At 44.4% G+C, this 8310-nt stretch overlaps 1 non-coding gene and 2 pseudogenes across 2 annotated transcripts; all 3 read right to left on the minus strand.

The window, feature by feature from the left end:
- Positions 1-269: 269 nt before the first annotated feature.
- Positions 270-1248, minus strand: LOC147927694 (uncharacterized; annotated as a pseudogene).
- Positions 1248-4931, minus strand: LOC147927695 (small ribosomal subunit protein uS3m-like; annotated as a pseudogene). The gene is made up of 2 exons (XR_015581429.1): positions 4672-4931; positions 1248-3088 (listed from the first exon to the last, which is right to left on the minus strand). The product of XR_015581429.1 is annotated as a small ribosomal subunit protein uS3m-like (transcript).
- On the minus strand, positions 4911-4984 carry TRNAK-UUU (transfer RNA lysine (anticodon UUU)). The gene has a single exon. It is a non-coding gene; the product is annotated as a tRNA-Lys (tRNA).
- Positions 4985-8310: the final 3326 nt, after the last annotated feature.

Raw genomic sequence — 8310 nt, forward strand, 5'->3', positions numbered from 1 at the left:
CTTTATTCTCAAGTAAAGGGTGAGTCCCATGCGTCAGTTTGTGGATCGCGGTCTCACGCACTAATCCCTACAGCGGGTGCCCGTAGTAGGGCCGGCCGCCCTACCTAAACCAATCATCATATCGGTCCCTAAGCCCCATTGCTGGAAAGGCTCGGCTTCAAAACCGTACGTGGGGCTTCCGCCTCATACGGCTCCTCTAAGGATGGAGATAGGCCCAGCCCAGGCTTGCGCGGTTAAGGTTGTTGTACACGAGAACAAAAGGAGCTAGCTGATTCAGTTCCGGGGGGGCTGGTCGTCCTCCTGTGCATGGAGGAGCACCCGGAGACACCAATTAAGGAACGCACGGGCGCGCGCTTTCCCCCTCTTCCCGAGCATATTCTACATCAAATCTTCGCCTCCACTCGGCGATTTGCCTATCCCGAATGGAATCAGCTCTTCGAGCCAAGTGGAGTTGGCGTTCTTGGGCCCTAATGGCCTGATCCAGGCGCGTGCTTATTCCCCACGCCCGCCCTGGATCCCCCTCGTTCTCTAGGGCCCGTTCCAGACCTTGGATTTGTTCATGACCTTCCCATAATAGAGATTCCGCGCTCGCACAGAGGCGGAACTCTCTATGTCGTTGTACAACGGACTCTACCGACGTATTGAGAACAATCTCGTTACCCTCGGTAGATGGAGGTAGGTCAAGATTAGGAATAACAAATAATCCAGCAGGGTCCATTATAAGTCTAACAAGACTTAACGTCAGTTGAAGAAAGATCCAAATATGCCCCAACTTCGGGGCGATGAAGAAGACAAAAAAAACGAAGCCATAGTAAGTGCTTCGTTTCAGATCAATTCTTTCGCAGCAATCGCTTCGAGCTACCCCCTCGGTGAAAAACCGTAATACGCCCTGAGGAATTCCTACCCAGCAGACTTTCCTGTACTCAAAGTCAATTGTCTAAGTGCTCTTGCTCTCCCTGATCTCATTGTCTATCTCGTAATCATTTGATTCCGTCTGACTCCTCCTACTCCTCCTTTCCGAAAAGATCATCCTTGGTCCTTTTGACATAAGATTCTCGGCCCGCTTTCTCTCTATTAACCAATTACGTTACGACCACTGAACAAACTTGGTTGACGAACATGGTTATGAGCCGCTAATGTAGCGGCTTGTCGAGCATTTGCCAAACTCACACCATCCATTTCAAATGGGATTTGTCCCGTGGACACACGAGCAATCCAACCCGTAGGATTTCCTTTTCCTCTTCCCATTCTTACTTCTGTGGGTTTACCGGTAATAGGTAGATCCGCGAAAACTCTTACCCATATCTTACCATTTCTTCGGAATTGTCCGCTCATAGCACGATGGAAGTGTCCGATTATAGCCCGACGCGCTGCTTCAATGGCTCGATATGAAAGACGACCAGCTTTACAACTTTTAGTGCCATATCTTCCAAAACCCAGTTTTGTACCATCGGTTTGCAACCCCTACTACATCTGCCTTTACGATATTTACTATATTTCGTACGTTTCGGATATAGCACGTCCCCCTTTTTTTTGACTATATGAAATCCACACTTTGACACCCTGAGATTCCGTAACGAGTAGATACTTCCGCAGGAGCATAATCGATTTTCTGGTTAAATACATTACGAGAAGTTTTTCTATGCTTATAGCATTTAGTTTGAGCTTTTTCTGCTGCGTCTTTTAATCGACCGGAAAAACATATACGGATTCCCTCCACCCTTTTTGGAATCTCCTTCACTATTTTAGCAAAAATGGAATGAAATGATCTTCTTTTGTTCTTCAGTTGAAAAGAGATGTCTTGAGCAATCGGAGAAGCGCTTTGATAAACAGATTTTATTTTTACTGACTCAATTAAGGTCTTAGTGTTTGTTCTATTAGACAAGAAAGATCGCATTTTTTTGACTTCGTAAAAATCAGAGTTGTACCTGTACGGAATTCCTCTCTTTCTCAGTATGATCTCTATCATCATATCTATTACCTTTATCAATTCTTCTATCCCACCTAGGTTTTTGAATTTCTCTATCAATTCCATTACCTTATCCTTACCCATGAGGTTCCAACATTTGACCCTTAATTGATTGAGGAGTTGTTCCCGGGCATCAAGGTTATTATACACCCCAACCCCATCTCTTAGAAAGAAAAAGGTAGCACCGAAGAATGGAAAGAGCGAGATGGTGGTTTTAGTTGTTCCCGCGAAGCGAAGATCATTCGCCAAGCGAATGAAGTGGGTCAACCTATTTTTGGCTTCGGCCAAACACTTTTTCTCGCTGGTCGAGCTTTCTACAAAAAAGCGATACGAGAACGTATTCTCTTCTGTAAGCTTCTTCCCTGTGCATTCGCTCTCCCCATCGTAGATGGTTCAGCGGCGCCCGGTGCCACGAAATGATTGAGAACTACGGCGGGGTCGAAATTCATTTGGTTCTTTGTATAAAAAAGTATTGCATGACCAAAAAATTCAAGGAGGGGCGCACTGCAGGGAGGGTCCGTAGATACCTCGTCGGGCGGTCGGAGCGGGACTTCTTTGGGAAAAAGAACTTGAATAACTTCGTTTTTTGAAGGAGTCGTCATTTTCTATCAGAAACGCTATGTCATTTACAACCCCGGCGTATTTCGGATGCTTGAAGGCCCCCGCTGATCCGAAGTGATTTAGAAAGATTCTTCTTTATCGAGGGTAATCGGTCATGATATCCATAGCGTTGTTTTTTTTTTCGGCCAACCCCGGATTTCGTTTTGCTTCTTTCGGTCGTCGAGCCTGATCGACTCGACTCTTTTCCTTGCCCCCCGCCTCTCACTTCGTTTCGTTCTTCTTCTGTATCGTCGCTTGAATGAAGACTCCCGATCGGCCCCGGCTTTTCCCGAATGTCGTCCACCATCGGCCCTTCTCCTTTCCGGGTCTAGTTTTTTCACGTCGTTTCAGTCGTCGTGGTCGACGGGGAAGAAAGAAATGAATGAATGTTCTTTTAGGAAAATGTAGAATAATACACCTACCGAGACGAAAGCCGAAGGTGAGTCTCGTAGGTGGACGTATCGAACCGAAATAAGATCTCAGATTGACATCTTGATACACAAATTTACCATAATAATAAATAGAGTCAATAGTGACCCCGCCGTAGAAAGAGCCGCTTCTTTTTTGCTTGATAGGGGGGGCTTCCATTCACCAACAAAGACTAAAAGTGCTCTCCGAACCGTGCTGGATAGTCACCCATCACACGGCTCTCAAACCCAACCTATAGTGGATCCCGGGAGACAAAGTCAAAGCGCTTGATCCTTTGCCCCATACTTTGAGATGCTCCTCCCCGCGCAGCGACGCTGCTCGTGAGAGGCTTAGCTTTAAGTTTAAGCTGCTATCGTTTCGGTTCGGATAAGTCAAGTCCCTTTGATCGGTTCGCTCAGGTGGTCTTATCTTCCCTAACGTTCAGAGTCGTTTTGGTTGAGAAAGGAGCACCGGCCGAGCGCCCTGAATGAATAAGAAATGGACAGGAGAGAGAATCAATGATTCTTATTCAACCGAGTTGAAGCTAGCAACATGTTGATTACACACCGGAGGTTAGTAAGAACTGAGGGGCAATGCCCTCCTAACCTAAGTAGGCTACCCGCGCTGCGAAGCAACTGGTACTTGATTGGGGCGGGGGGGCGGTTTGGTTTCGTGCAAGGCCCTCGCAACAGGAAGAGGCAATTGTCATTAACCTTTCGCCTTTATTGATATAAAACAAGCTGACTTACCGGCAACAAGCACCTTTTTTTCTCAAAGTCAAGTTTCTCGCTTGTTTCTTTAGAAAGATTGCAGCCTTAGCGAAACAACTTATCCTTTTCTACGAATCTTCCCTTTATTGAGCAAAATTCTATCTATATTTCTTCCCGGAATATTTTTCAATTCTATCATTTGTTTGACAACTTAAACTAGGCTTCATTTAGATAGGTTTTCGGTCTCTTAATCAAAATCGGTCAGGGGTGCCGTCGGAACGGTCGGTGGCTGCTTAGTCTCATCCGAGAGTCTAATCTCTTTGTACTTGCTTTTTTTCAAAGAAAAAAAAAAGAAGAAAGGGGTCGATTTAGGCTCCTTCCCTTCCACTGCATAGCTACGCTAACAGGTACTACGAGCCCTCTGTCCCACACATCTAACCAGCTCGCGTGGTTCACCGGTTCCACCGAAAACTCTCATTTGTTAAAACGGAGCATAGTGCGCTTTAGGCGCCGAGCGAGAAACCTCTCTTCTTTCGTTTCGGTTTATTCACTATCTGAAACTAGCACTTGTTTGATTTTTCTTATTGGGCGGGCGGCGTTCTTTTTTTGAAGTCTATCCGAACCGAATTAGCACTTCTCAGATCAGACTAGGCTCCCCCCGCAGAGCTGGGCGCCGGGGACCTGGATGCGCTAGCGATCGGCGCATAGGGGGGGTTAGTTGCCCGGGTTTCTCGGCCTGGTATCCTACACCTCGCGTTAATGATATCTACATTCAACTGTGCCCCGGAGACACGGTCGAAGCACGCCCATCCAGTGTGCTTCTTTCACGACATGCTCTGGTTCCGGGTGTTTTCCAGTGGTCTTCTAGCGTTAGAAGAAGTCGTGTCCGTCCCGGACATCTGCAACGTCCTCCCACGCTTTTTTTAAAATATAGGATAAACTGAAGGAAAAGACTTACCCATTCGGTGACTTTCGCGGTCGCCCCTCACTGAACCGATTTGAATCTGAACTACGATTTTTTCCAAGTCTTACCGAAATCGGATTTCCTTTTCGTGCCATATTTTTTGACTTTATGGATTTCTGTCCCTTTTTTCTTCCCGGTCCAATATTTGTTCTCGAAAGTCTGAGTTTACGTGTACTCTCCAAATTTATGACCAACCTTCCCCTCAGTGATCTTAGAACGCTACTACGCATCTTTACTATATAGTGTGGTAAGGTAGGTTTGGGTATAGCAGGACTTGAACCTGCGACCATTAGGTTTAAAAGCCCAATGCTCTACCAACTGAGCTATACACCCAAATAAAGATGTAGTAGTCAATTAAGATTGGTGCGGAAAAGAGAAAGAGGTCTCAACAAGCATTAACTAGTTGATGCTGATCGAACTCTCAGTTCGAAGCTCTTCGCCAACATGTTACGAGGCTCCAGTCTTAGGCGGGTCACCATTACTTGACTTAGCTTAGAAAGGCGAACAATCTGGGCAAGGGAAAGCGCAGTGCGCTTGGTCCTTTCGAACCAGTCTTTATAAACCTGGTGCAAATGGCTTTCGATAGTTGCATCGTAAACGGGCATCCAATAGATTCTACTCATAAAGAGATAGATCAGTAGTTTAGGAATGTATGCTTGCTTTCTTTTTTTTTCTTTCCTTTCATCGGAAAATCAACAACCTAATTCAAACTCACTTCTTTTACCGGGCGGTGGAAGACTAGGGATATATCATTTAATCAGGAAGGGCATCACCAGCTACAGTAGTTGCATTCTCACCAGCCTTCATAGCAAGATTTCATAAGGAGTATTTACTTAGGAGGGCTATAGATAAGATTCTAAGGTAGGGTTCTATATAATCTATTTATTTCCTGTTGAGGATAGTTTAATAATCTCATAGCGCATCGACGTAGATCGCCCAGTTGGTTCTAGGTGGGGTCTCGAGTAAGGGTAGCCGCACTCTCCTTCTTTTATAACAAAAAGCGGAGGACCTTCCCTCTTAGCTCTTAAGGAATTCTGAAACCTATACACGTTGTTAACGAGCTAACCTAACTAATATAGATAGAAAAACCTGAGCAAAGTAGCTAAGGGACTAGGTCGGTTATTTCAGTTCCGAGGAAAGAGAGGACTAGAACTAATTCTTATAAGCTAATGTGCGATACGCGTTACACGTGTTAAGCATATACGCGTGTAACATGTTCATATGTATGTTCATTCACATGTTCACATCAGTGGTAGCTTGAACAAACAACAATTTCTCCCTTCTCACATAGCATGTCTCATTCATATTCAAAGCAGACTGTCTTCATGCTCAATCAGTAGCAAGTTTACTTCATCCCCGGGGACCGGTCCAGTAGAGGAGCGGAAACGACTCTGTTATCTTGCATTCCTCATTCGCATTAGAGCATTAGAGTATGAATATAAGCAAGCTTTCCTTATTCCGAAATCTAAAAAAAAAGAGCTCTAGAAGTTCAGTCGGTGTTCTCTCATCTCTTAATTAAGATATTTCTTAATCGAGAATCGTGAGGACTCGCCCAACCTAGTAAAGGGGCTTGAATCGGTATTTTGTTTAGGGAGAAACCCTACTAAGGAAAGGATGAGATATAGCATTAACTCCACTTGTTGGTATTCGTTGGGACGCATGCTTGGAACGGCCTCTAAGGGGTTGTTGTATAACAAGTGCATAATGTCCACTAGAACGTCCGTGTATTTATCATCAACCTAATGAATGAATTTCAAGATATAGGGCTTTCCTATTATCACAGGCTGTTCAAAAGGATCTCCTGTTCTTCCATAAAAAAATCTGCTTTTTCCTGGATACTCGGGTTCAAATACCCATGGATTCGCTGTTTGCTTACTGGCTTCATATAATTCAGAAAACACTAGTTTTCTCGAAGCCTCTTGTTCATATCTCTCATCAAAAGGGGCTATTCGATAATGTCTATCTAGCAGACTTCCCGCTAACCCAAGCGAGCATTCAAATATCTGTCCTACATTCATTCGTGAGGGTACTCTCTAATGGGTATGGGTTGAAGACCATATCCACGGGTCTTCCCGCTTAGGAAGAATTGCGAGCCCGGAGTTTTGTTTTAGTCCATACAATGCCTTTCTGAGTCTACTAACTAGATGTGAAGAAACTGATCACCCTGGCGAAGGTGTAAACTAAACCCGACTCTAAATCTAGAATCGTTTTCCATTCATAAAAGCATTCCCCACATCTCACTGGAACTTAGTATCAAGGGCTACAGTAAGAAAGACAAGAGAAAGGTAAGATGCCGTGGTGATCTAAGCCGTCAACGAGCAATTTGGTCTCAGTTGAATCAAAGAAAGAGGGCGAAGAAACTCATTAATTCATTGATGAGGGCTAGGCCCGAGAGAAAATCAATATGAAAGGGAAGGAGATATTCAGGTGGGTCGAATCCATAAGGTCATAATCGAGTTAAGCTTGCGCTTACGTTTTACAGCATTGAGAACTTCGAATCATCCTCCACAACCCTAACCTCACAATCAAATCTTTTCAAATTCTCTTTTTAGCTGTGATTTGAATGTCTAAAGTTTGTCTTCAACCTCCCTGGTTTCGACATGGGTTCAAAACTCCCGGTTAAGATCAAAAGTAGGAGCTAATTCGTCTATCACAGGTAGTAGCTCACCCGCCTCTCTTTCTCAAGTGAGACAAAGGCATTCAAGATGGACTGCTAAAAGACATATCTTACCTTTACTTTACATCGCATTTATTCTTTCAGAACCTTACTATCTATTGAGCTTGAACTACTAAATCTCTATTATTACATACCAGGGTTTACTACAGTTTCACTGCCCTGAAGGGAGCTAGCCCTGCTTCTTCTTCAGTGTTTGCTAACTGCTTCTGTGCTTAATCCCGCATGATAAGAGGAGGTTTCTGAAACGGACACGGACTCAAAACTCCCTGAGTCTATACCTAGTGAACTCCCTGGGGCTGAGAAGAAAGCTTATAATTCGATTGGAACATTTACTTCGAGGGCACTCATAACTAAAGTACTGGGGAGCGGTTTGTTGCCCTTGTATGTAGTCCTTGTTGGAGAGTCATAGCTTATCTCAATTGAGAGTCCTGCGCTGCGTCTTATCTAGACCGCTGCCAGCCGGATTGAAATTCCAGTTGTTGGAAGAGCTACTGCAACTAAAGCAACAGATACTAGAACTATTGAATTCACAGCTACTTCTGCAACTAACTACTGAGACTCTTACTTGAATCATTTATGGAACTCTCGTTGGAGCCTGTTCTTTCTTCTACGAAGCCTCCTGTAAAGGCATCATTTCCATCCGTCTCAGTTAAAGGCTTCAGTTGTTGAATTACCTGGAGTTTCCTCAACACCCACTACTAGAGAAAGTGAAGATGGTTCATTTACAGACCCTGTCACTCTTTCTTATCCTGTAGTTTCATATGGAATGGTTTCAGCTTCCTCTACTCCTACTAGGTCTACTTAGCCTTTTATTCCGAGGTGGCTTGCTTCCTGGGGCTGCTAGTCTTTCCTATCCCTATGGTGTAAGGAATGCTTACTATCCTATTTATTAGGTAACTCCCCTTCTCCTCTCCTTTCTTAGCTCTAGGCTTCAGCTTTCCTTCATTACAGTGAATGTAAGCAACACACCCAAATCTCCTGA

Source organism: Camelina sativa, chromosome 15 (genome assembly GCF_030686135.1).
Source record: "Camelina sativa cultivar CO46 ecotype springtype chromosome 15, ASM3068613v1".
NCBI classification, from domain to species: Eukaryota; Viridiplantae; Streptophyta; class Magnoliopsida; order Brassicales; family Brassicaceae; genus Camelina; species Camelina sativa.